General features: G+C 41.2%; 1 long non-coding RNA gene across 1 annotated transcript; it reads left to right on the top strand.

Annotated features, from left to right (window-relative positions):
* Positions 1–16,005: 16,005 nt before the first annotated feature.
* LOC132652141 (uncharacterized) lies at positions 16,006–20,456 on the top strand. The gene is made up of 3 exons (XR_009589624.1): positions 16,006–16,106; positions 17,471–17,599; positions 18,604–20,456. It is a non-coding gene; the product is annotated as an uncharacterized LOC132652141 (long non-coding RNA).
* Positions 20,457–25,162: the final 4,706 nt, after the last annotated feature.

The following is a 25,162-nucleotide window of genomic DNA, read 5'->3' as shown; positions in this document are numbered from 1 at the left end:
ATCTTGAGGTCCAGTGAGTGCTTACTTCTGGGTCTTTAAGACAGAGCTCCTGTCTTCTCCTTCTGTCACTTTCAAGATCATTCTGTAAGTTGACACACACATAGTTCTGTCATGTGACACCTTTCTAAAATGCACACACCCAAGAAAGATATCAAGGAATATTTTAGTAGCAGCTGCCACTTCTGTAGGAGACTAAAAAAAAAAAAAAAAAAAAAAAAAAAAAAAAGTCAGATCCAGAGTGTGGTATTGAACCATAGAAGAGTCTCTTGTAGGAGACAGAAAAAAAAAAAAAAAAAAAAAAACCACAAAAAAACGGAAAGGAGAGCCCAGAGAGCCCCAATTGGAACATCTTCCAGATAAATGCTTTTGTCGTCACTATCTGGAAGAGTAAGAGTTCTCCACACCTGTTGGACTCCTTGTCATCAACCCTTCTTACACAGCAACTCCCAAAAAGGCCTTCAGACACCAAATGACACTCTCATCAACAAGCTTGCATTGCAAGCCCACATTTTGACAACACGTTTCCCAAATTTAGTCCCGTAATCCACTCCCAGAATATATTATGCTTTGCACCCAGCAGATGGATTAAAAGCTAAATCTTCTGCTTGTTAGGAAACCAACCAGAAACCAAAAATACAAACACACACACACCCCTGCAGGTATGTGTGCCATGCTGGGCGTGGGTGGAAGGACCCTATAGTGTTTACTCTAGGGAGTGAGAACCACCGTAGGAGTGTGTGGGAAGCCAGCGCATCCTTGTGTTCTGTATAGGGTGCTGGGCAGTCAGAAGCTTGCTACAAATCATTCTCTAATTTCTTGATGTAGGTTTTTGTGTACAGGTGAGCCTGTGTGGTATAAATGAGGCTCAGAACACAGGCCAGTACACTTGCTGTGAGGTGATTTGATGATGGCCTCACTTGCATAGGAAGGTCATGTCTTATGAGGACTCAGAGGCCTGAGCCGGGCGACCCCCTCTCAGTTAAGAACCTGCTTGCAGTGCCACATGTGGGACTGAGTCCTGGCTCAGAGCTTGCCCATTCCAGCTGGTTCTACTAGGGTCCTTGTGGGTTTATAGGGCTCCTCCCCTCACTTTTGGAGTCCCAGGCTCTCATTGTGCCAGGGAACATCTCATTTTCTCTCTGTGATTAAAATATTCTGAGATATTTGCAAATAGAGATTGCTTTGAAGGCAGCCAAGGAGAGGAAAAATCAGAGAAGGTCACCGGGATTACAACGGCCACTTATGGGGAATATAAGAAGAGCACCCCAGGAGTTGGGGTCGTCAGAGGAGGTAGATATGTTCCCAGGAGGTGCCTGAACTGTTTAAATTTATTTCCCACTGTCTTGTTTTCTTCTTATCATTGAAAAATTGCTCACAATGCTATAAAAACAAGGTGTTATAATTAAACAGATTTGTTTACATGTTGTGGCATGAAAAACTAATTCAATCTGATATACTGTATATTCTTGCTGTACTTTCTCTTCTTTCCTTTATATAAAACTGCCCATTTTTAAATAGTATTGTACTTAAGCATCTTAAAGAGTATCTTTGATTAAAAGGATGTGAGCAATTTCCTACTTCCCACAGTTTTCAAAGTATAGTATCAACAAGGAGAAAAAGAGAACCGTTGTGAGGAGGGGCCCTTCTTGCGCTTAATTTGACTTTGGAGCCCCCAAATGTGCAATGTGTGGCTAGACTGGAGTTTCTGATGTGCTTTTCTTTATGGTCAAAGCACACTAGCCAATTTTCTGGGAGCAAGTGGTAGCTCAACCCTGGGACACGAGAAATCGGAGACTATTAGTGCAGAAATCAGGAGTGCAGTGGCTCCTACAGACTTGAGTCCTGTGCTGGCCTGGTAGAGTTCACAGAGAAGAGATGTGTTGGAGAGACAATGTAGTGTAATCACAATAATGATGATTATGACCACAAGAATAAAACATTTACCATGAACAATATGTTTATTGGAGAGTAAATATTCTACCAAGAGACAATAAAGGTGGCACATGCTACCTTCCATCTGTGAATATAGAAAGTAGAACCAAGCCTTCAAGCACCCAGGTTTCTTTATCGGGAATATTTTTTGGGGGTAAATGGTCTGACTCATTTCTCATGACTCCTAAATTCTCGGAGTAGGTCATGACCCAGCAGTTTCAGAGAACAAGCCTTCCCAGTCTAGAAATTCCTTGTGTGATGGGCACTGCTTGGCATGTTGTAGGTTCATATCTATGATGCAAATGGGGTGTCGTTGTACTGTTGTGTCCTTCATGTTGTAGACATAGGCCTTTTTCATTCTGACATTTGAGCCTTCATATATGGTATTCATCTGGGAAGCCTTTATCTACCATTTCATCCCATGCAAATATGAATATGAATAGTCATTGATTCTCATAGTCTCTACATATATCCTTCTTTATTTTCTATTAAGTTTGTGGTGAACTTTGTGTCATTTCTGTCCTTTAATAGTTCTACTTTGTGACTGCTTTTGATTTAGTCTTGTCTACAGCTAGGCAGTACCATTTTTTTCTGTTTTTCAAAAATACCCCATGTTATGCTGGAGAGTCACTGTTGGTAAGAACACTTTTTGTAGAGTTTCATAAGGGTAATTATTGGGAATCCCCCTTTCCTCTTCTCCATTCTACCCTTCAAACTTTTGATTTTTTTCTCCACGAGTATTTAATAGACATATCTGACCACATCTCAAGGTGTCTCAAACATGAATGTCGAAGAACTGCTCTGAGGCATCACACTGTTGGTGGAAAACAGCTCTAGCTGACTGTTGATTTGGGCTTTGCAAAGAGAAGCTGGGAGATCTGAAGTATTCATCAGGCCTGCATCTCCCTCAGATTTAGCTCTAGAGAAGATCCTGTGCTTCTTTTCTTATCTCTTTCCTGTCTCTTTTCTACCCATCTGCACTCCCACCATCCAGAGGCTTTAAGAAATCCCAATATAAAGTCTTGGGTTAGTGCTGAAGATAAAAACAGGGAGAAATGCCTGTGATCCAATGCTCTTGAAGCAACTGTGGAAGGTTCTTCGGGGCTTATGTAGGATACATCTGCAGAGTGGGACAGTGATTCCCAAAATAAAGACCAGGCAGACAACAACGTGTGAAAGATGCCGAACATGTCCTTCCCCTGCAAGAGTTCCCCTACAACAGCTCATATCTGTGTGTAGGATCTAGGGAGGACTTTTCTTCACAGCATCCTAGATCCAAAAACAAAACAAAACAAAACAAACAAACAAACAAACAAACAAAAAACCATGCACTTAATGTTTAGGCAGGTGCATTTCTTTTTTTTAATTATTATTTTATTTCAATCACAGGTCATTCACTTGTATCCCAGCCATAGCCCCCTCCCTCTTTTTCTTTCAATCCCACCCTCCCTCCCTCATCTCCTCCCTTCCCTCTTCCAAGTCTACTGATAGGGGAGGTCCTCCTCCCCTTCCATCTGACCCTAGCCTATCAGGTATCTTCAGGACTGGCTACAATGTCCTTATCTGTGGCCTATCAAGGCTGCTCCTCCCTCAGGGGGGAGGGGGAGATCGATGAGCCAGTCACTGAGTTCATGTCAGAAATAATCCTTGTCCCGCATACTAGGGTACCCACTTGGATACTGAGCTACCATGGGCTACATCAGAGCAGGGATTTTAGGTTATATCCATGCATGGTCCTTTGCTGGAGAAACAGTCTAATAGAAGACCCCTGTGCCCTGATATATTTGGTCTTTGTGGAGCTCCTGTCCCCTCTAGGTCATACTAACTCCCCCTTCTTTTATATGATTCCCTGAACTCTGCTGAAGTTTTGGTTATTAGTCTCAGCATCTCCTTTGATACACTGCTAGGTAGAGTCTTTCAGAGGCCCTCTGTGGTAGGCTCCTGTCCTGTTACTTGTTTTCTCTTACTTGAAATACCCATTCCATTCATCTTTCTAAGTGAGGATTGATCATCTTGCCCCGGGTCCTCTTTCTTGTTTATCTTCTTTAGGTGTACAGATTTTAGTATGTTTATCCTATCTTATAGGTGTGCATTTCTGAAAAAAAAAAAGAAAAAAAACAAAAACAGTGTTCCAAGCTCTTTTTTTTGGGTGGGGGGGGGGGCGGGGGGGATGATCCCGAACTATACCACCCATATCAGTCTCTCAAGTGTTATCTTTTATTTTTCTTTCAGAACTCAAATGGTACAACTTAAATTTAGCATACAATCTATTAACGTTATTATTCATTAAAGATGTATATGCTTTTATTTCTTCACGTCTCCGTCTCCTACTTGATCACAGCTTCTTCAGATAAAGGCTGAGTATTCTTGCTCCCTTCCTATCTCATATCCTTCCATGAATGGTGCTCAAAAAAAGTCAGATATAGACAGATGAATCATTATGTTATCATCTTCTGGTGGAGGGGCCTTGTCTTAGAGGCAAGTTTCAAGTTCAATCAAAGGGCTTCAACATGAAGTTTTTCAAAGCCTTTGGCACATTGGTCAAAGCATCACTACTGAAAATAAGAATCTAAACTTGCTAAGTGGGGATGAAAATACAAGTTATTGGGGCTAGAAAAATGTCTCAGCAGTTAAAAGTACTCATTGCTCTTGTAGATGACCTGAATTTGGCACTCATATTAGAAAGGTTACCATCACCTGTAATTCTAGCTCTAGGCATACAACATCTTCTTTTAGCTTTGATAAGCACCTGCATTCATGTGAACACACACGTACAGATACACACACACACACACACACACACACACAGTGTTCCTATTTTACAGAGGATGGAAGTAGCCTTCTGGATTAAGGAACATCCATCATCTGACCAAGTTACAACACAACAAACTCCAAACTTACACACAGGGCATTGCATCCAGACTTGGGTTCCTGACCACTGGCTCTGTGATTTACTTCGTTAGATCTAGGGTCATGCCCAGAAATATGTGTTCCAAGTGAGATGTGGACTGGTTGGTGCCCGGCTGTATCTAATGGGAAGGTTTCTTATTTGTGGTTTCTTCAGATACCATGGGGATGGGTAGTGTAGACAGCTAAGAAGGAGAGTGAAGAAGTTTCTTACAGTTTTCTCCAACTGAACTACCAATTTGCTTCTCAGCTATACAAGGGAACCAAATAAACTCTCAAGAATGTCAGAGCTTAAGGGAAAGTTCACCTTGTGCATGTACATGCATGTGTGTGTTGTGTGTGTGTGTGTGTGTGTGTGCATAAAAAAATCATGAAATTTATCAAGAGAGCAGGGATTTTAAAAGGAAGTCTACCAAATGTATTAATGCTACATGCAAGGGTGTCATGTTTTTTTTTCAAGATTCATTTCATTAGTGATAGATTTTGACAAAAATAATTTCTTTTGGCAGTAATAATATAAGATTTCGAAGACTTGTCACTTTCTGTCCACCTTCATGTACATGGGTCTCAGCCTGTTTTTTTTTTTTTTTTTTTTTTTTTTTTTTTTTTTTTTTTTTTTTTTTTAAGCTGGCAATATTAGGACCAGATGACTCTAAAGCTTGACTAGGTCACCAAACATTGATTACAGAGACAGATACTCATTGCTGGGAGGCTAACTAGTGTTAAGTAAAGAGAGTTTTCAGACTGAGTTCAGCATGACACATGCCTAGGTCCCAACTAAAATTTATCACCAGCATTAGCTCAGGAGTCCAAATGCATAAAGAGAGCAGTTGGAAACCAGATAAAGGGAATCCTGTGAGTTTGGAGTATAGGCACTGCTGCCCAGGACTCATGTCAGAAAGACAGAAGTCTGAATAGGACACTCAGGACTGGCGATCACACAGTCACAAATAGGGCATGGGCATGGGTCTTCGGGACATTCAGTTATCTCTTTGTTGTCTCTGACTAGTGCTGTAGTACTTGTCTCTTAGATTCTGATTCTGGAGCTGGATAGGATCATAGTCACTGGAGACTACTCACAGACTAAATTCCACTGTTATAGGGTAGGAATCAAAGTGAGGATCATAGTCACTGGAGACTACTCACAGACTAAATTCCACTGTTATAGGGTAGGAATCAAAATGAAGGAACAGGCCTGTCTGGGGCTTTTTAACTTCGAGAAGAAGTACTGTGAAGACACTTAAATTCACCACAGTGGTTGTTAGCACTGGCTGCTCGCATGGTGTGATGGCTCAGCTTTTGACTTCAGCATTTCGTCCCAATAACATAGTTCTGGATTTCTAAGACGGAGATATACAAGAAACATCAGTTGTGGGAATTTAGGAGAAGCTGTTGGTTGTGAGCTTTGGTTGTGGTTTTCTTCCTTCCTTCCTTCCTTCCTTCCTTCCTTCCTTCCTTCCTTCCTTCCTTCCTTCCTTCCTTCCTTTCTTTCCTCCTTCCTTCCTTCCAGTGGTTTCCTTTATTTTTTTAAAAAATTTATTTATTCTCTCACATATTACATCCTGCCTGAATTTTCTCCTCCCAGTCTCCCTTGCTCCTTCCCAATCCACTCCTCCTCTAGTTCCCTCCAGAAAAGAGCAAGCCTCCCAGGGATTTCAACCAAACATGGCATATCAAGTTGCAATAAGACTAGGCATCTCCTCTTATATTACAGCTAGATCAGGCAATTCACTAAGAGAAAAAGGATCCCCAAAGCAAGCAAAAGTGTCAGAGACAGCCTATTTGGGGAACTTCTTACATTTATTGTCATGTAGTTACCAATGCTAGAGTCTGTTGAAACTGGCCTCGAGGGCTCATGTCCACACATAATCTTCGCAAATACCTATTATATCCACAAAGGTTGCTAGAACTCCTCTTAACTGTCAAGGCATCTTTCTTTGTTCACATATTTCCATCTGTCAGGCATGGACTTTCCTATGGTATGTTGGTCTCAGTGTGGTTGCACTTCTCACAGTGGCTTACATGCATATTATGATATCTGGCAGATGTTTCTAATGATTTAGCCACGTAAGCCACATAGCACCACTTGCTAATCAAGTGTGAGCCGTAGAATCAGCCTTGACTCAAGAGGGAACATATACACAACAGGTTCATCGTGGGGCCGTTTTTGAAGTTCAGCTATCAGCACTATACAGGAAGACAAAGCAAGGACTTGGTGTCTCCATCTTTTTGTTGGTGGAGTGGAATACTTACAATGGCTGTTTTGCAGGATTGCTTCTGTTTTAGCATAAGTGAGAGAAGATTCTGCACAGCGACAAGCACAAATAGATTGCCCTTGTAGTTTATCATTTCCTTCCTCCAGTTCTTGCTTGTCTTCCTGATACCTTAATGACTGCATGTCTTGTCTTCCTAGCCTTCTTGGAAGCTTCTTAAGGTCAAGGGTCATCATATATGTCTCTCTTTAAATGCCTTGCCATTCCCTAATAAATACCAGCTGAAAGAACTGAGCAGGAAGGATAGATAAGGGCACTAGGGACTCTGGAAACAAGCTTGGACATCTTTATAATTTTCTCTGGGCTCAGCACAGTATTCAAGCCCCTGGAAATCTGACCTTTGCCTTCTCTGGAAAAAAAACTAATAAGTTATCCTAGATTGTAAGGGGGGCATTATTAATCTAGTTAATAGATTGCACTGTTTTTATGAGGGCTTTAGCCCATTAATTGTTTCCATGCAAATGGATGCTGTTAATTACAAATTAATCTTATCTTTCTGTTAAGGCAGGGCCATCAGGACCTCCACTTGGCAATGCTTGTTGGCAGTTGATATGAATCAATGCTTATACTTGAAAGTAATAAAACTGCATTTCTTTAAAGATAGTTAATAAATCAGTTCTTCATTAATGCAGATGGGCCAGACCCCCGACTTGTCTAATTTAATGAGGTTCTAATTCATTACTGTGATTCATGTGTCCCCCTGGGGATGGTGGCCAAAGGGGCAGGGCACACAGTAGGCAGTTAATAAATCCTATATTTCCTGGGCTCCCCCATAGCGGGGGGTTGTTCAAGTACTCTTTCTTCCCATTCTAAATGCCATGAAGATCCTCATCAGCCTTGGTGCCATTTCCCAGGTGGTCACATAGAACTTCAAAGAGGAAATAAAACTTTCTAACAACCCTCTTGTTATATGGTGTCTATGTGCTAAGACCTCACCATCCTCAATTGAGAAAAGATGAGTTTGGATATTTAAGACATGTTTGAGCCCATGCAGCTTGTTCAGTGAGTACTTGAGCTCAGGGGCTGAGGTGAGGTTGCCTGATGTCCCTGGACTCTATCTGAACAGGATGAATGAACAAGTGAATGATGGGACACCACTTTCTCTCTGGAGCCCATTAGTGATCCATGTTTTGCTGGTGCCTATGAACCCTTCTTCAAAGCCTATTTTTCCTCTCAGCAGGTTTTACCTTTTAGAAAAACTGGTTTCTCCATAGTTTATTTGTGGCTGTCCAGAGGCTGGGAATCTACCAACCTCTTGGCTTCAGAAGGCTCAGGAGCCTAACGTTGGCTCCCTGTTTTAAATTATAAGTGACCACCAGCAGAGGCAGGGGAGTTGTCCATTCTGTCCACTGGTCTAGCACACCAGGTTAGAGTCTACTATAGATGCACCACCCAAATGTGGGGTGGCATTTGTGAGCATGAGGAGGCAGGAGGAAGAGGAAACATGGCTTTCCTTGAAGGTTTGGGAGCTGGCAGTGTGATGGAGCACTTCCTTCTGTGCTGCTGAATTCATTTCTCTAAAGTTCCTCTGTGCACAGAACCATTTGTTTCCACATTGTTTTTATTAAACAAGAAAGGCGAGCTTTATTACTGCGCAAATGAAAGCAGCCGGCAAAGACAGATACTTCCCAGATTCTTATTAATCTCCAAGAGTTATGGGGCCTCTGAAGTCTCACAGAAATTAACATACTCTCTCAGGCAGTTGTGGGGTGCAGCTCCCCTCCCATGTGGGTGGCAATAAGTGCCCTTTCCTGGCCAGCCCACAGGAGTTCCCTGCCCCTGGCTCACTCTTCCTAAAAAACTGACCCTCTTGGGGCTTATGTATACTACCCTGTGTTTCAGTGCACAGTCACAGATTTATTTGCACATATATTCTGGGTGTTGTCTGAAAATGTGAATTTAGGTATTGTTCACTTCACTTCCATATACAATTAAATATGTATGGATTATTTACTATTGTAGTGTGAGAGAGTTTTGAAATCTGTGAGCTTATATCCTGAGGCCTTTGTGAATCTCACCCACAGAAACATAATCATATGTAATTCCATCTCTCAATAAACAATACAGTGATAGCTGACTCAGTCTACAAATATTTATGCAATACCCTCCATGGGATGGACACAGGACTCTGTACTCAAGGAGTCCTGAGCCTTCTGTAGTTGCTGGAGAGAGAGAAGATGAGAGAAGGATGGGATATAGCCTTTAATTTTTCAGAGATCATATTAGCTTGCTCTTAAAGACCATCCATGGGGCATGCAGCAGGAGTATCTGGACTCGTTATGGGATTCTGTAACAGCTCAATGAAGATGAGAGAGTAGGAATGGGTGGCATCAAGATGCATGATGATGCCTTTGAGATAGAATGTTCTTCACTACTTCAGATCTCTAAAAAGATGTAAGTGCCTTCAAATGGGAAGATTCTCACTCTTGAGAATGGATAGGTGCGAGGTTGCCAGATAAGCTTACCCATTGGGCTTTGCTGTTTAATTTTGAACTTAAAGCTAAATTTCAATAAAAATTATGGCTTACTGTTATTTCATAGGATTTGGGAATCACTTGAAGAAAAAAACAAAAATTACACAATCTGTGAATAACAAGGTCTATAGTATGAGAAATTCAAGAAGTGAATGAGTATAGGGCATTTTTTATCTGAATTTTTGGTCAATAAGTAAAGTAATCCAAATGTATTATTAGCCTTGGTTTATAGATGTAAGACTAAAAGTGTAAAGAATCCAGAAGAAATTTCCAAAGTTAGTAGAGAATTAGACAGGCCTGAAGTTAAAGGCTTGGACTTCTGCAACCAAATGCGACTTTTCCTCCAGGGCAATGAGCTCCTTCCTGTGCACCCAGCCCTGCACTAAGGATCAGGATGGCAGCAAATGGGAAGAACAGTACTAAGGGAGATTCAAAATCTTGGTCTAAGAGCAGGTAGGCTTATCGAAGAAAGAAGAAACACAATTTCCTAAAAAGAAGGTACTACATAGAGCTTTAAGAAGTGTTTGAGGAGGTACAAGTGTTGGGATTCTGACTACCACTCTTGAGCCATTATGTTCATTCCCATGGAATGTGCCCTGATGGAGCAAGGATTCCAAGGCAGAGTTCATGGGAGGAGGTTATATCTATACTGTTGCCGTCCAATTGGTAAGTTCATGAACTTTTATTCCCTGACCTCATATTTCCTTCTGTCCTACCAAAACCCTTTGACTCATGTAAGGCCAGGGTCCCTAGTTTCTTCTCAATAGGGTATCATTTCTGCTACCCTCACCTTTATTTGTTTTGGACCTGGATCCTTTCTAATGTTGTAAATCTCACCCCTCTTTCCAGAGAGATTCCATTTTCACTGTCCTAAGAGAGTCTGCTTCTGTGACTCAAAACTCTCCCAAAGACAGAGCAGTGATATTCTGAAAACCTTCTAGGTTAGATTGAAGCATAGGAAACAAAACAAAAGCTAGAACAAAGGAAATGAAAGGCCAGAAATTCTTGGCTTGAGATTGGGATAGTAATTAGGAAGAAAAATGACTTATTTTTCAAAATCTAGATGAGGGTATTTCTAGATACTTGAAAGGGAAGAAAGCACATGTCAGTTTGTAGTACAGAGAAGAGGCTTGTTTTTCTAAAGAATGAGATGGAAAGCACCTCAAAGGCTCTGATGAACACTCGAGGGGCTAGAAGAATCCCAGAGTTAGTGACTGCTAAGAATGTTAGGGAGCAAATGAGTCACAAAGCGCAAGTGCATCTTTCCCAGGATATGGACCCTGGGAAGCCAGGTTCTGGAGTGTAGAAGAGGAGATGGGAATGTACCAGGCATACTGATGTTCTTTTTGGCCTAGAGGTGGTCCTCTGATGATTCTAGGCTCTCAGTTCTGCACCCTGTGTAGGATTTAGGGAGTCATGATTACCATCTCTGTCTTTAGCTCTCCCAGTGGGGATTGACTCATGGAAAGAAAATTCATTGCTTTCTACAGCAATTTGTTAGGAACTAGAAGGAAATGATGCATGTTTTCTGCAGAGTTCAGTGAGTCTGTGTCTGCAGCCCCATTCTATGATCTACTAGACATGACTTGGATAAAGAGTGAAAGTCTCTTTCTCTGGAACTGTCACCATGTCTTAGTTTGCTTTTCAGCTGGTGTAATAGTAACCAAAACAACTTGTGTGTATGGATGGGGATATTTGTTTTATACATCCTAATCATAGTTCATCCCTGAGAGAAGCCAGGTACTCAGACAGGACAGGAATCTGGAGGCAGGAACTGAAGCAGAGATCATGCTCTCCATGACTTGCTCATGCAACTCAGGACTACATGCCCAGGTGTGGCAATGCCCATAACGAGCTGTACCTTCTCACATGAATCATTAGGCCAGGAAACGTTACCACAGACTTGCCTATAGGTCAAACTGATAGAGGTTCTCTCTTCTTACATGACCCTAACTTGTGTGAAGTTGACTACAAAACTAACCAACATACTCTGTATTGTAATGAGATTTGTAGTCTTTGCACGTAGCATCTTGGAGGAAAGAAAACTTACAGCAGAATTCTATATAATGTAAAGAATGAGATCATGGTATTTGCAGGTAAATGGATAGAACTGGAGATCATTATGTTAAGCAAATAGGCCCAAACTCAGGCAAATACTTTCGCTCACGAAAAATGTAGCTTTAAATTCACATAGTTATATATGTTGTTCACATATACACATGAAGGTAGAAAGGGGACAAAAAGAGGGAAAAAAAGGAAAAGTTCTAAAGGGAGTGTAGAGGGGGAAATAATACAGATTAGCACACAGCAGATAACATGAAAGCAGAACGACGATATGGGGAAAGGGTCTAGTAAGAGAAAGGGGGAAGACTGTGGAAGACAGTGAGGGAGGGCATGAATAAGAACAAAATACACACACACACACCACAATAAAACCCATTGCTTTGTTATGCTAACTTAAAAAGCAATAAAACATCTAGCCAGTACAGAAATAAAGTTTGTTGTAAGCAATAAACAATAAAAGAAAAACTGTTGGCCAAGGATCTCCTTGGTAAGTGCAGGTTTGTGTGGACCCATGATGTATAAGTATGTGCAGAGGTCAGAGTTCCTGCAGTGGCATCCATGATTCCTACAGGTGCTGAAGCTGTGAAGATTCTAGAGGTCCCTGGAAGAGGCAACACCCCAGGTACCAGATTCTGTCTTTTTGTTTATCCCCAAATCTCTGTGTTGTGAGTATTGCTAGGACAGCCAGGAAGGAGTAGCCAGGAACGACTATATGATAATGGCATTTACATATGCAGCCTGACATTTCCCTCTTCAGTGATTGCATCATCTTCTATTTGTTCTTTTTTAATGTCATAGCACCCTGTATGTATGTAGATACTCGAATTCAAGCAACCCAGCCATATTGGGGTTTTATTTATCTCAGTTCTGGTCATTTTCCCAGGCTCCTTCCTTTCCTTTTTTTCCTGTTTTTACATTGGGATTTAATGTTCTTGGTGTAGCAATGACCCAGCAGATGGATTTCCTAAGAAAGACTCCAGTTCTCGGGCAGAAAGCAGATGGCATGTATAGAAAGGTTGAGAGAGAGAGAGGGAGAGAGAGAGAGAGAGGAGAGACAGAGACACAGAAAGGGAGACAGAAAGACAGAGAGAATATGCAAAAATTTACCTAACATTCTGGATTCCCATTCTTGGTACTTGACCTGTCTGCTCAGGGAGAAAAAAATGAAAAGAATTAAAGGACTGAGATGTAAGGGAGGAAAACAACAAAATGGGGAGAAGGGGAAGTGAGGCCAAGAAATCTAGAGTCTACTTAAATTGCGATCTGAATTCTATATTTAATAATTTTAAAAACTAAACAACTTGTTTCCTCCTTTTTCTAAGGATGTGAAGAATAATATATCTGACCTATCCAATAAGATAAATACATTTTGTAGTGTAAATGTCTTCTTCAGGTCCTTTACACCCACTTGGTCTTTGCTGACACCCATATCTGATCTCCTTTTCAGTTTCTCACCATCTTGTATATTAACCTGCACTACTTATCCAACTCTGCAAGACCCATCTGGCTACCAGGGAGCATTTCAGGATTTCCTAGATACCACTGGACTCATTTCTTTGAAGGAAGAGAATGGCTCCCCCACCCCATTCCCTCTTCACCTGAACTGTGAATTAAACACAAGCACATATGGAACTGTGTTCTTGAAATGATTAGGAATGATTATATTTCCACAGTTCTTTATTATTCTAATAAGTGGCATTAGATAAAATGATTGTCAGGATTTCCCACTTCTGCCCTGTGTAGGGGTGAGGAACAGTACCCACTATGTAGGTTTCTGTCCTTCCCTTAGAGACAATCACCTGTAGGGTGGAGGCAGGACACTCATACAGCAGTTGAAACCATTTGGAGAATTTTTTTCCTGCTTGAGAAATAGCTCACAGAATGGAGGGAACCACTTGTCAACACTGTTTCTTATTGTGCTTGGATCACAGTGACTATAGGAAGCCTCAGTGTGCAGGACTGAGTGGTCAGAGGGGAAAACATGTTGAGATGCTTTTAGGGGCATTGTGATGCCCTGTTATATATACACTTTGCTTCCATGTTTGAGCAACTACACTTAGGAGAGGAAGAAGTGAGACCTCAGTATAGAAGCTGAGAGCTGTTTGCACACCTGGAATCCAACTACTGAGAATATATGGTATTAAAGTATTCACAGCCCCACAATATTCTTACCATCAGTTCCAAGTGTATGTCTACCTTTTCCAAGTAGGATATAACCTCAAGGACTTTGTATTTTCTAAGTGGAAATTGCTTTTCTTAGTGTTTACAGGCCTATAATATCAACAGCTCCTCTATCTACCCTCTGAAGTACAATGTACACAGTAAGATCAATAGTAAGTCACATCTTGCTGTATATGACACATAACACCCAAATAGATACTTATAGAACTCTAGGAGACAAATGCTATGATTTGTCCCCACTTTAAGACATGGTCATAAAAAAAATAAAAATAAAAAAAAGGAAGGTTGAATAATTTTATGGTTCAGGTCACATTAGATAAAGCTGAGTCTGAAGAATTCCTGCTCCCAATTAAGCTCTTTTTATTTTAATTAATTAATTAAATTTACTCCCCAATTGGAACTTGCCCTGACCCATCTCCTTCCAGTTCCTCCCTCTCTCTTTCCCTCTTCTTATATCTCCCTCCCTTTCTCCTCAGAAAAAGGGGAGACCTCCCATGAATATCAACCTGAGTTGGCATATCAAGTTGATGTAGGACTTGGCATTTCTTCTTTTTTTGATGCTAGACAAGGCCTCCCATTTAGGAGGAAGGGATCCAAAGGCAGGCAAGAGAGTCAAAAACAGCCTGTGCTCCTGCTGTTGGAAGTCTCATATGAGGGCCAAGCTATCCATCTGGTTATATATGTGTAAGAGGTCTAGGACCATTCCATAGATGCTCTCTGGTTGGTGGTTCAGTGTCTATGAGTCCTTATGGGCTGAGGTTAGATGATTCTGTGGGTTTTCTTGTGGTGTCTTTGAACACTCTGAATCTTCCAATCCTTCCTCCCATTTTTCCTTATGATGCCCCAAATTCTGCCTAATCTTTGTGGGTCTCTGCAACTGTTTTCATCAGCTGCTGGGTGAAGCCCCTCAGATGACAATTACACTAGCCTCTTGTTTACAAGTATAGCAGAATATTATTATTATTATTATTATTATTATTATTATTATTATTTTCAATGCAGTTTATTCAGGAACCTTGAACAATCATCTGACCCTGGGGAAAGCCAGCCCACAGCTTAAATAGCCTCTGGGTAGCCAACCCCAGTGTGCCACGTGGGCAATGCAGATAGGTCCACATACATGGAAGCAAGCCAGATCCTCAGCCTTAGCCAAATGTGGAATTGTTCGTGACAGAGAGCACTCACCATCGGGAAGGTAGAAGGCAGAAACCAGCTCCATCTTTAAGGCGCGGCATTACACAGCTCTCTATAGTTCCCCCTTTTTGTTTTAGACGCATCAGGCAAGAGTAGAGGTCTGATCTCTGATATTAGAAATAAATTGGGACTTTGTACTGATGTTCATTTAGGTGTCATCCACCCAAAGAGCATCAGACCCGTCCAATACCTTTTTCTCAGAGGCCGGACCTGGGACATCAACCCGCATGCAATCAGACATGCTCTTCTCTGGGTCCAAAGCAGCTGACCCTGAGTGCAGTGCTTAGCCTCGCATCCTGAGCGTAACATTTTAGCTTTTTATGGTAGCCAACCAAGCTTGGGGAGACTGTCCTGCTTCAATGGCTGTAAAGGCCTGATTGGTCATGGCTGCATTACGCTGTTGTGAGACTCTAATCTTGCATATATACCACAGGCAAACCAAGGAGACCAACACCAGAAGGCCTAGCAGAATATTATTGATAGTTTCAGGGATAGGCTCTCTCTCACAGCATGAGACTGAAGTTGAACCAGTCATCGGTTGGCCATTCCCTCGCTTTCTGATCCCTCTTTATGCCTGTTCCTCTCATAAGCAGGACAATTTGTGAGTCTTTGATTTTTGTTGCTGGGTTGGTATCCCCTTCATTCCATTGGAAGTCTTAGAGGTCTCTCCCTCCATCCACCACAGATAACTATTTTATTTTCTTTTATCAGTGAGATTCAAGCATCCTCCGTTGGGCCCTACTTGTTACTTAGCTTCTTTGGGTCTGTGGATTGTAGTGTGATTATCCTGTATTTTATGGCTAATATCCAGTTATAAGTAAGTACATACCACATGTGTCTTTCTGGGCCTGGGTTACCTCACTTAGGATGATCTTTCTAGTTCCATACATTTGCCTGCAAGTTAATGATGTCATTGTTTTTAATATCTGAGTAATATTCCATTGTGTAAATGTATCATATTTTCTTTATCCATTTTTTCAGTTGAGGAACATCTAGATTGTTTCCAGTTTCTGGCTATTACAAATAAATCAACATAGTTGAGCAAGTGGTTTGGTGAGCCATCTTTTGGATGTATGCTAAGGTAGGTCTTGAGGTAGGACTATTCTCAATTTTTTGAGACACTGCAAGATTGATTTTCAAAGTGGCTGTACCAGTTTGTGCTCCCATCAGCAATGGAGGAGTGTTCCTCTTTCTCCAAATCCTCAGCAGCATATGTTGCTTGAGTTTCTGATTTTATTTTGATGGGTGTAAGGTAAAATCTCAGACTCCCTTTGATTTGCATTTCCCTCATGACTTTCAGCCTTTCTTTAAGTGCTTCTTGGTTATTAGAGATTCCTCTGTTGAGAATTCTCTCTTTAGCTCCATATTTCATTTTAAAATTGGGTTGTTTGGTTTATTGTTATCTAATTTCTTGAGTTCTTTATATATTTTGGATATCCAACTAAGCTCTTAACTCTTAATTTCTTTCTCCACTCTCTGTGTCTTTATAACTTTTCCGATCCCCATCTCTCTGCCTTCCTCTCCTTTTTGTCCATTCTTTCTGTCCAGCTGTCTCTGTCTCTCTCCTGTCTCTTTTCTCTCTCTCATCTTTGTCTTTGTGTCTCTTTATCTCCCTCTTCTTTATATCCTTATTTCTCTCTTTTTTGTCTCTATGTCTGTCTCTGTCTGCCTGTCTTTTTTTGTGTGTACGAGAGGGGGGAAGGGAGAGAGAAAAAAGAGAGAAGGAGACAGAGAGAGAGAGAGCTAGGCTCATGAACTGGTAGGGTAGACATTTTACATTTATGCAGGAGAAGAAGTTGAAAATAAAATTCTAGTGGGTTTTTTAGAAAACATCTTTTTCAAAGGGCACACCCTCTTCCAACTTATTGCAATTCCCACAAATAGAAACATCCCTAAAATAGAGCATTTCTTCATATGCTATGTTTGTATCCACTTCAGCCCCGTCACATTTTTAGAACTTTAGGTAATATTTACTTTCCATTAGTTGTCTACATTATAAAGTCTCTCAGAAAGTAATCTCTGAGTTTGCCCTTTTTAATGTAGCTGACGCAAAGTGTGTGATCCTGTCAGAAGAAGGAAAGGATGACATGGGTGCAGCTGGGCTACCATCAGCCAGCCTCTTTCCTATGAGAATAAACTGTGTATATTTAGCAGAGCTTCAAGAAAAATGGTGAAAACACAGGGTCTGGTGTGAAGTTCGAATTTGGTCACCATGTGCATATTAACCTGAGGCTTACAGCTTAAGGAGAAGCTGTCTCCTGTGGGGTTCTCCCTGAGTGAGGTTACATTCACATTCAACTTTTAGTCTTGACTATGGGCAAGGCATGGTGGGGCTAAAAGTGAGCTTCTTAGCTTCCATTTTTCTGTTGTTTTGAATATTGAGGATGAAGCCCTTTCTAGAAAACAAATGTTCTTTTTTTTTTTTTCCTCTTTCATTCTTATCAGACAATCTATCACTTGAAACTCTGGGAGAAGATGTGTTATCTCAGCTCTAGTGAGACTGTCTTATGGGAGAAGTTCTTCACAGTACAAGTTCAAAGAACCCGGTGGGATGACTTAGAAGCAATCCACCAGGTCAGAGACACTGCTAAATCAGAGTGTGGCAAGGGGACAGCTGAGAGATCTGGAGCAGTTAGATATTTTGTCCACAAATCAAGAGTGTGGTTCACTTTCTTACTTTTAACTTGGGTTGAAATTATAACCATAAACCATACACAATGCTAAAAGCTAATTAAACAGCTACCCTAAATCAATAAAAAGAGGGTAAATTGAATTTTAAGTAACACTTGCTCCTGTGAAATGTACTTTATGCTTGGGACTTGTCTAATGTTTGTACTTCTGTAAATTGGCTTTACTGATTGATGACTTATCAGCCTGTCTCTATAATCTTAACTGGTTTCAATTTTGAGTGAGCCCTCCTCTCCATATGTACCCCCATCATTGTCATTATCAGCAGCGGCATCAACACTACCAGCACTATCATCATTTCCATCACCATCATTAAGATTATCTTCATGATCATTATCATCATTGTGACATCCAATCATCATGATCATCATCAGCGTTGTCATCATCATCACCACCAGTACAATTGTCACTATCCCTGTCATCAATCATGTTTTTATTCTAGTCATGGGTCCAAATAAAAGGCTCTTTTCTGCTTTTCTAAATCTTACTCCTCCTTGTCATGCCCTTCATTCTTTCATTTGGTCTACTACTTCCACTTTTTATCTTTTTGGTTGTAAGCCTAGTCTTTCAGAGCTGAGCCATCCCTCCACTCCTACTTCCACTTTTTATTTTCTTTTTTCTTCCTTTTTTAAAGACAGGTTTTCTCTGTGCTAAAAGCATTGGCTGTCCTGAAGCTGGCTCTGTAGACCAGCCTGGCCTTGAACTCAGAGATCTGCCTGCTTCTGACTCCCGAATGTTGGGATTAAGGGCATGCTCCAAAAAACCATGCAGCCCACTTTCACTTCTTAAAGAATACTTTTATTTTTTCAGATTCTCTGTTTTTCTTACTGACCACTTTTTACATCCAGCTTCATAAAATATATATATTTCTCATTGTGCTCTATTTTCAGAGTCCTCTGGCCTCTATGTTCATCATAAATGGAAAGGTGGTGCAGGAACAGAAGATTTCCGAATGTCAGTGCTTCAACAGTGCACGGATTTATTTTTTTGTATGTGTAATATCAGTTGCAGGTCCAAGTAGTTTTCCAAGAAACTGGACTATATTTCAGACTTAGGGATAGAGATTAAGGGGAATTATTCTATCTGGTATCTACCACCTGAAGCACATGTACACAGGCCTCTACACAAGGGGTCAAGGGGTTGATTTACTTTTTGCTGACTCTTCTTGGATGTGACATGTATTCTTACTCATATTTCATTGATTTATTGATCTTAAGGTATGGTGTATTCAAATGATAAAGAGGTGTATAATATGTTCAGAATGAATCGGGATGAGATGTTCAGAGAGACGGGAGCTTGAGGACACAAGAGACTTTGTGTTTTCTGTGAATGAAATAGAAAACCATTGATAGATAGGCATCATGATTTATGTTGATTTATTATGATTTATGTTGAATGCTGATCAAAGGACACAACAGTGTAAGCTGGGAAGCCAGCTCAGAGGTTAAAAAAAAAAAAAACAGGAAAGAGATGATGGTGTTCAGAACAAATAAGGAACAAGGAAGATATTGTATTTATTATTGTTGTTGTTTTTGTTATTGTTATTTTGTTTTATTTATCTGAGACACGTGTCCCTGGAAATCCTGAAACTCACTCTATAGGTGAGGCTGGCCTTAAACTCACAGAGATCTGCTGCCTCTATCACTGAGATTAAAAGCATGTACTACCACTATTCAGGTTAAGAAAGATGTTTTTGTATACTTGAGCATCTTTTGGATATATGCCTAGGAGTGGTATAGTTGGATCTTGAGGTAGCACTATTCCTAAATGTCTGAGAAAGTGCCAGATTGATTTCAAAGGTGGTTGTACAAGTTTACATTCCCACCAGCAATGGAGGAGGGTTCCCCTTTCTCCACATCCTCTCCAGCATGTGTTGTCACTCGAGTTTTTGATCTTCACCATTCTGATGGGTGTCAGATGAAATCTCAGGGTCGTTTTGATTTGCACTTACTTTATAGCTATAGCTAAAGATGTTGAGCATTTCTTTAAGTGTTTCTCTGCCATTCGTTATTTCTCTATTAAGAATTTTCTGTTTAGCTCTGTATCCCATTTTAAAATTGGATTACTTGATTTGTTGTTGTTTAACTTTTTGAGTTCTTTACATATTCTGGATATTAGCCCTCTGTCAGATATAGGGTTGATGAAGATCCATTCCCAATCTGTAGGTTGTCATTTTATTCCAGTCATGTTCATAGCAGCTTTATTTGTAATAGCCAGAAGCTGGAAACCACCCAGATGTCCCTCAGTTGAGGAATGGATACAGAAACTGTGGTACATACACACAATGGAATACTACTCAGCAATTAAAAACAAGGAAATCGTGAAATTTGCAGGCAAGTGATGGGAACTAGAAAAGATCATCCTCAGTGAGGTATCCCAGAAACAGAAAGACACATGGTATATACTCACTTCTAAGTGGATATTAGACATCTAATAGGATAAACATACTAAAATCTATACATCTAAAGAAGCTAAGAAAGAAGGAGGACCCTGGGTAAGATGATCCATCCTCATTCAGAAAGGCAAACTGGACATACATCAGAAGAGGAAGAAAACAAGGAACGGGACAGGAACCTATCACCGAGGGCCTCTGGAAGACTCTATCCAGCAGAGTATGAAAGCAGATGCTGAGACTCATAGCCAAACTTTGGGCACAGTGCAGGGAATCTTATGAAAGAAGGGGGAGATAGAAGGATGTGGAGGGCACAGGAGCTCCACAAGGAGAGCAGCAGAAACAGCTACAGCTGGGATACAAAGTGAATAAACTGTAATTAATAAAAAATAAATAAATTCATGCAGAGGGAGGAGGGAGGGTGGGATTGGGAGGGGAGGGAGGGACTTATGGGGGGATGCAGAATGAATAAAGTGTAATTGATGAAAAATTTAAAGAAAAAAAGGGAAAAATAATTTAAGAACCTTAAATGACTTTCAAAAGTGGAGGAAAACATGGAGTTAGTCAATTTACATGGAACACGTCTCGCCCCTGGGGGAAATGGTCTCCTGAACCTACTCAGACCTCCGATACCACTACTGCTAGTTCTAGAACTGATGCAGGATGTTCCAAGGAGGGGGTTAAGGCTTCTCATAATATTTCCTATAAGCCCACACCTGTTTGTTTATATCCCCCATTTTTATTCATTATTAGCCAGATAGAGCCAAGTAATTGTGGTAATGATACTTGCTTTTTGCCAAATGCTGGAATGCTAGTAAATTTACTAGCTGGTTACTCACATGCCTCGCTGGGTGCCTGTGCCCGTTGATGCCCCTCACGCTATGACTCTCTTCAGACAGAAAAGGGATCTTGGAATTACAGCCGCCATTGTTACTGCCATCTCATTGGCGGCTGTTGGAGCTACCACTGCGGCATTAGCCATGAGTCATACTGTGCAGACTGCTCAGACCCTGAATAACCTTTTAGCCAATGTAGCTCATGCCTTAGATGTACAAAAAGGAATTAATGCTCAACTAAAAGGAAGCTTGATGGTGTTCAATCAGAGGATTGACCTCGTGCAGGAGCAAATTGATACCCTATGGCAAATCGCTCAACTTGGCTGTCAATGAAAGTATGCTGGACTTTGAGTCACTAGCATACAACATGAGAATTTTCCCTGTGCTGCAAATCTGTCTAAACAATTGTCTAGCTATATTTTAGGTAATTGGACTGGAGAATTCGATAGTACGATGGAGCAGCTGAGAGTGGCCATTGTCACAGTAAATTCTACCAGAGTGGACGCAGGACTAGCCACAGGATTATCACCATGGATTGCTGCAGCCATGAATCATCTGAAGGAATGGGCGGGCATGGGAGCGTTAGCAGGCCTTCTGGTGTTGGTCTCCTTGGTTTGCCTGTGGTATATATGCAAGATTAGAGTCTCACAACAGTGTGATGCAGCCTTGATCATTCAGGCCTTTACAGCCATTGAAGCAGGACATTCTCCCCAAGCATGGTTGGCTACCATAAAAAGCTAAAATGTTATGCTCAGGATGCGAGGCTAAGCACTGCACTCAGGGTCAGCTGCTTTGGACCCAGAGAAGAGCATGTCTGATTGCATGCAGGTTGATGCCCCAGGTCCCGCCTCTGAGAAAAAGGTATAGGACGGGTCTGATGCTCTTTGGGTGGATGACACCTAAATGAACATCAGTACAAAGTCCCAATTTATTTCTAATATCAGAGATCAGACCTCTACTCTTGCCTGATGCGTCTAAAACAAAAAGGGGGAACTGTAGAGAGCTGTGTAATGCCGCGCCTTAAAGATGGAGCTGGTTTCTGCCTTCTACCTTCCCGATGGTGAGTGCTCTCTGTCACGAACAATTCCACATTTGGCTAAGGCTGAGGATCTGGCTAGCTTCCATGTATGTGGACCTATCTGCATTGCCCACGTGGCATGCTGGGGCTGGCTACCCAGAGGCTATTTAAGCTGTGGGCTGGCTTTCCCCAGGCTCAGATGATTGTTCAAGGTTCCTGAATAAACTGCATTGAAAAAAAAAAACCCTCAAGTGACATCACATGCTGGAGAGGATGTGGAGAAAGAGGAACCCTCTTCCATTGCTGGTGGGAATGTAAACTTTTACAGCCACTTTGGAAATCAATCTGGCTATTTCTCAGAATGTTAGGAATAGTGCTCCCTCAAAATGCAGCTAAACCACTTCTAGGAATATATCCAAAAGATGCTTAACTATACAACAATGACATATGCTCAACCTTGTTCGTAGCAGCTCTATTTGTAATAGCCAGAAGCTGGAAACAACCTACATGTCCCTCACTGTAGAAATGGTTACAGAAATTGTGGTACATTTACCCAATGGAATACTACACAGCTATGAAAAACAAGGAAATCATGAAATCTACCTGTAACTGGTGGAAACTAGAAAAGGTCATCTTAAGTGAGGTAACCCAGAAGCAGAAAGACACCCTTGGTATAGTCTTACTCTTCAGTGGATATTAGCCGTATAATATAGGATAAACATACTAAAATTTATACTCCTAAAGGAGCTAAACAACAAGGAAGAAACTAGAGAAAATGCTCAGTCCTCATTCAGGAGAACAAATGTGATAGACATTGTAAACAGGAGAAGACAGGGAACAAGACAGGAACCTACCACAGGTAGCCTTTGAAAAACTACTGATCAAGGTATTAACTCAGAGGCTGAGACTCAGAACCAAATTTTGGGCAAGGTTCAGGTAATCTTAGGAAAGAAGAGGGAGCTAGAAAGACCTGGAGGAGACATTAGCTCCAAAAGGAGACCAACAGAGCTGTAAAAACTGAGACCTGGGGGCCCTGAAAAGACTGATACCCCAACCAAGGACAACAAGTACCTAAAACTTGTGCTCAGATGAGAACATAGACTCAGTCTCCAAGTGGGTTCCCTAGTAAGGGGAGCAGGGGCTTTCTTTGGCTTGAACTCAGTGGCAGGCCCTCTGATCACCTTCCCCTGGGGTGTGCAGCCTTGGAAGGCTACAGAGGAAGACAATGCAACCAGTTCTGATGAGACCTGATAGGCTAGGGTCAAATAGAAGGGGAGGAAGAACTCCCCTATCAGTGGACTAGGGGAGGGACGTAGGGGAAGAAGAGGGAGTGAGGATGGGATTGGAAAGAGTTGAGTGAGGGAGCTGTGGCCGAGATACAAATTGAATAAATTGTTAAATGATAATAAAAATAAAAAAATAAAAAAGAAAAAAATAAATTAAAAAATTTAAAAAAATCTAGGCATGAGGGTCTTTTCTGAGACTGATACTCCAACCAAGGACCATTCCTGGAGATAAGTTAGAACCCCTGCACAGATGTAGCCCATGGCATCTCACTGTCCAAGTGGGTTCCTTAGTAATGGCAAAAGGGACTGTTTCTGACATGAAGTCAGTGGCTGGCTCTTTGATCACCTCCTCCTGGAGGGTGGGGGCAACCTTACCAGGCCACAGAGGAAGACAATTCAGCCAGTCCTGATTCGACCTGATAGGCTAGGATCAGATGGAAGGGGAAGAGGACCTACCCTATCAGTGGATCGAGGGAGATGCATAGAAGAAGATGAGGGAGAGAGGGTGGGATTGGAAGGGTAAGAGGAAGGGGGCTACAGCTGGGATACAAAGTCAATAAATTGTAATTAATAAAAATAAATTAAAAATAAAAATATTTTAACTATACAAATACACACTTTATATACCTATAAGTGTGAAATACATGTACTTTTAAACATATATTCTATATTAATGTTTCATATATACCCATATACATATATGTGTTATGAATATTTATATTTTAATCCAAAGAAAGTTTTAACTTCTTGGTTTGGTAGTATCTGAAGATACATTTTGGCCCACTTTATGATACTTAACATTTGTCTTTTCAAAGATTTTTTTTATATGTTATATTGCAAGACCAAAATGATAAAGATAGAAGGGTTGGTACTATTATCATCCCCCTCCTACATGCTATCTTTATGGAGACCATCACTGGCACAAATCCTACATGGAAAGTTCCTGTATATTCATGATTCCAGTACCTGAAAATGGGGCTTATAGGAACCAGCTTCTATCTTACCAGTCTCTACAGTACTCACATCACAAGGTCTTGGGAAAAGAAACTTAGTCAATAGAGTCGAATGGCAGTGAGATGAGTTCTGTGTAATTCCCACTCTCATCAAATCTAAGCGTCTCTTAATAAAACTCACAGTTGTTTTTGGGAAGGGATAGAGGGCTCCAGTCTTTCCAGCCTGCTGAGCCACCACCTGTTCCAGGCAGGGGCCGCACTGCTAATCCCCTGAGCACCATTGCTTATTTCCTAGACTGCTTTCGCTTCCAGGAAGAAAATAACCACTGGTGTGTGAGCTAAATGGAGTCTTTTTCCAATGCCACCAGCATGTGTGTGGCTACTGCCTGTGCTACGCTACCAGAGACTCCTGAGAGGAAGACTTTCTATACATCCTTCTGGGATGTTTGTTTTAGCTGGCTAGCACTCTTTTTCTTTTCTTTTCTTTTCTTTTCTTTTCTTTTCTTTTCTTTTCTTTTCTTTTCTTTTCCTTTTCTTTTTTTTTCTGGCACAGGCTGTCTAAGTGTAGGTCGCTTCCCTTCCACGTGCTGGGCCCTAGCTTAGATATTCCTGGTGGTGTCATGTGATAGTGATAGCTATCAGACTGGTATGACTATGGTAGATAGATGGACAGTGGCCCGTTGATGTGTTGCTGAATGCAGAGTCGAGAGACCAGCACATTTTGCTGGTATTGCTCCTATTCTGCCTAAATGGGCGTTTCTTGATTTCTTTATCTCCCAAATATTACTGAGCAGACAGCAATAGGAATTAGATATGTAGCACTGAGTGTGTTAGCCCTTTGATGGATGAACATGTTATAAACATTCCCCCAGTTACTATCCATGTTTGTTAATTGTGTTGTACCATTTCCATCTGCCATGCCTATCCCTATCTTTCTCTGTCCTCTGATATCCAGATTTCTGCC

This window comes from Meriones unguiculatus, chromosome 2 (assembly GCF_030254825.1).
Source record: "Meriones unguiculatus strain TT.TT164.6M chromosome 2, Bangor_MerUng_6.1, whole genome shotgun sequence".
Taxonomy (NCBI): Eukaryota; Metazoa; Chordata; class Mammalia; order Rodentia; family Muridae; genus Meriones; species Meriones unguiculatus.
Note: the sequence above shows the minus strand (reverse complement) of the source record. Positions and strands in the feature narration are given on the sequence as shown.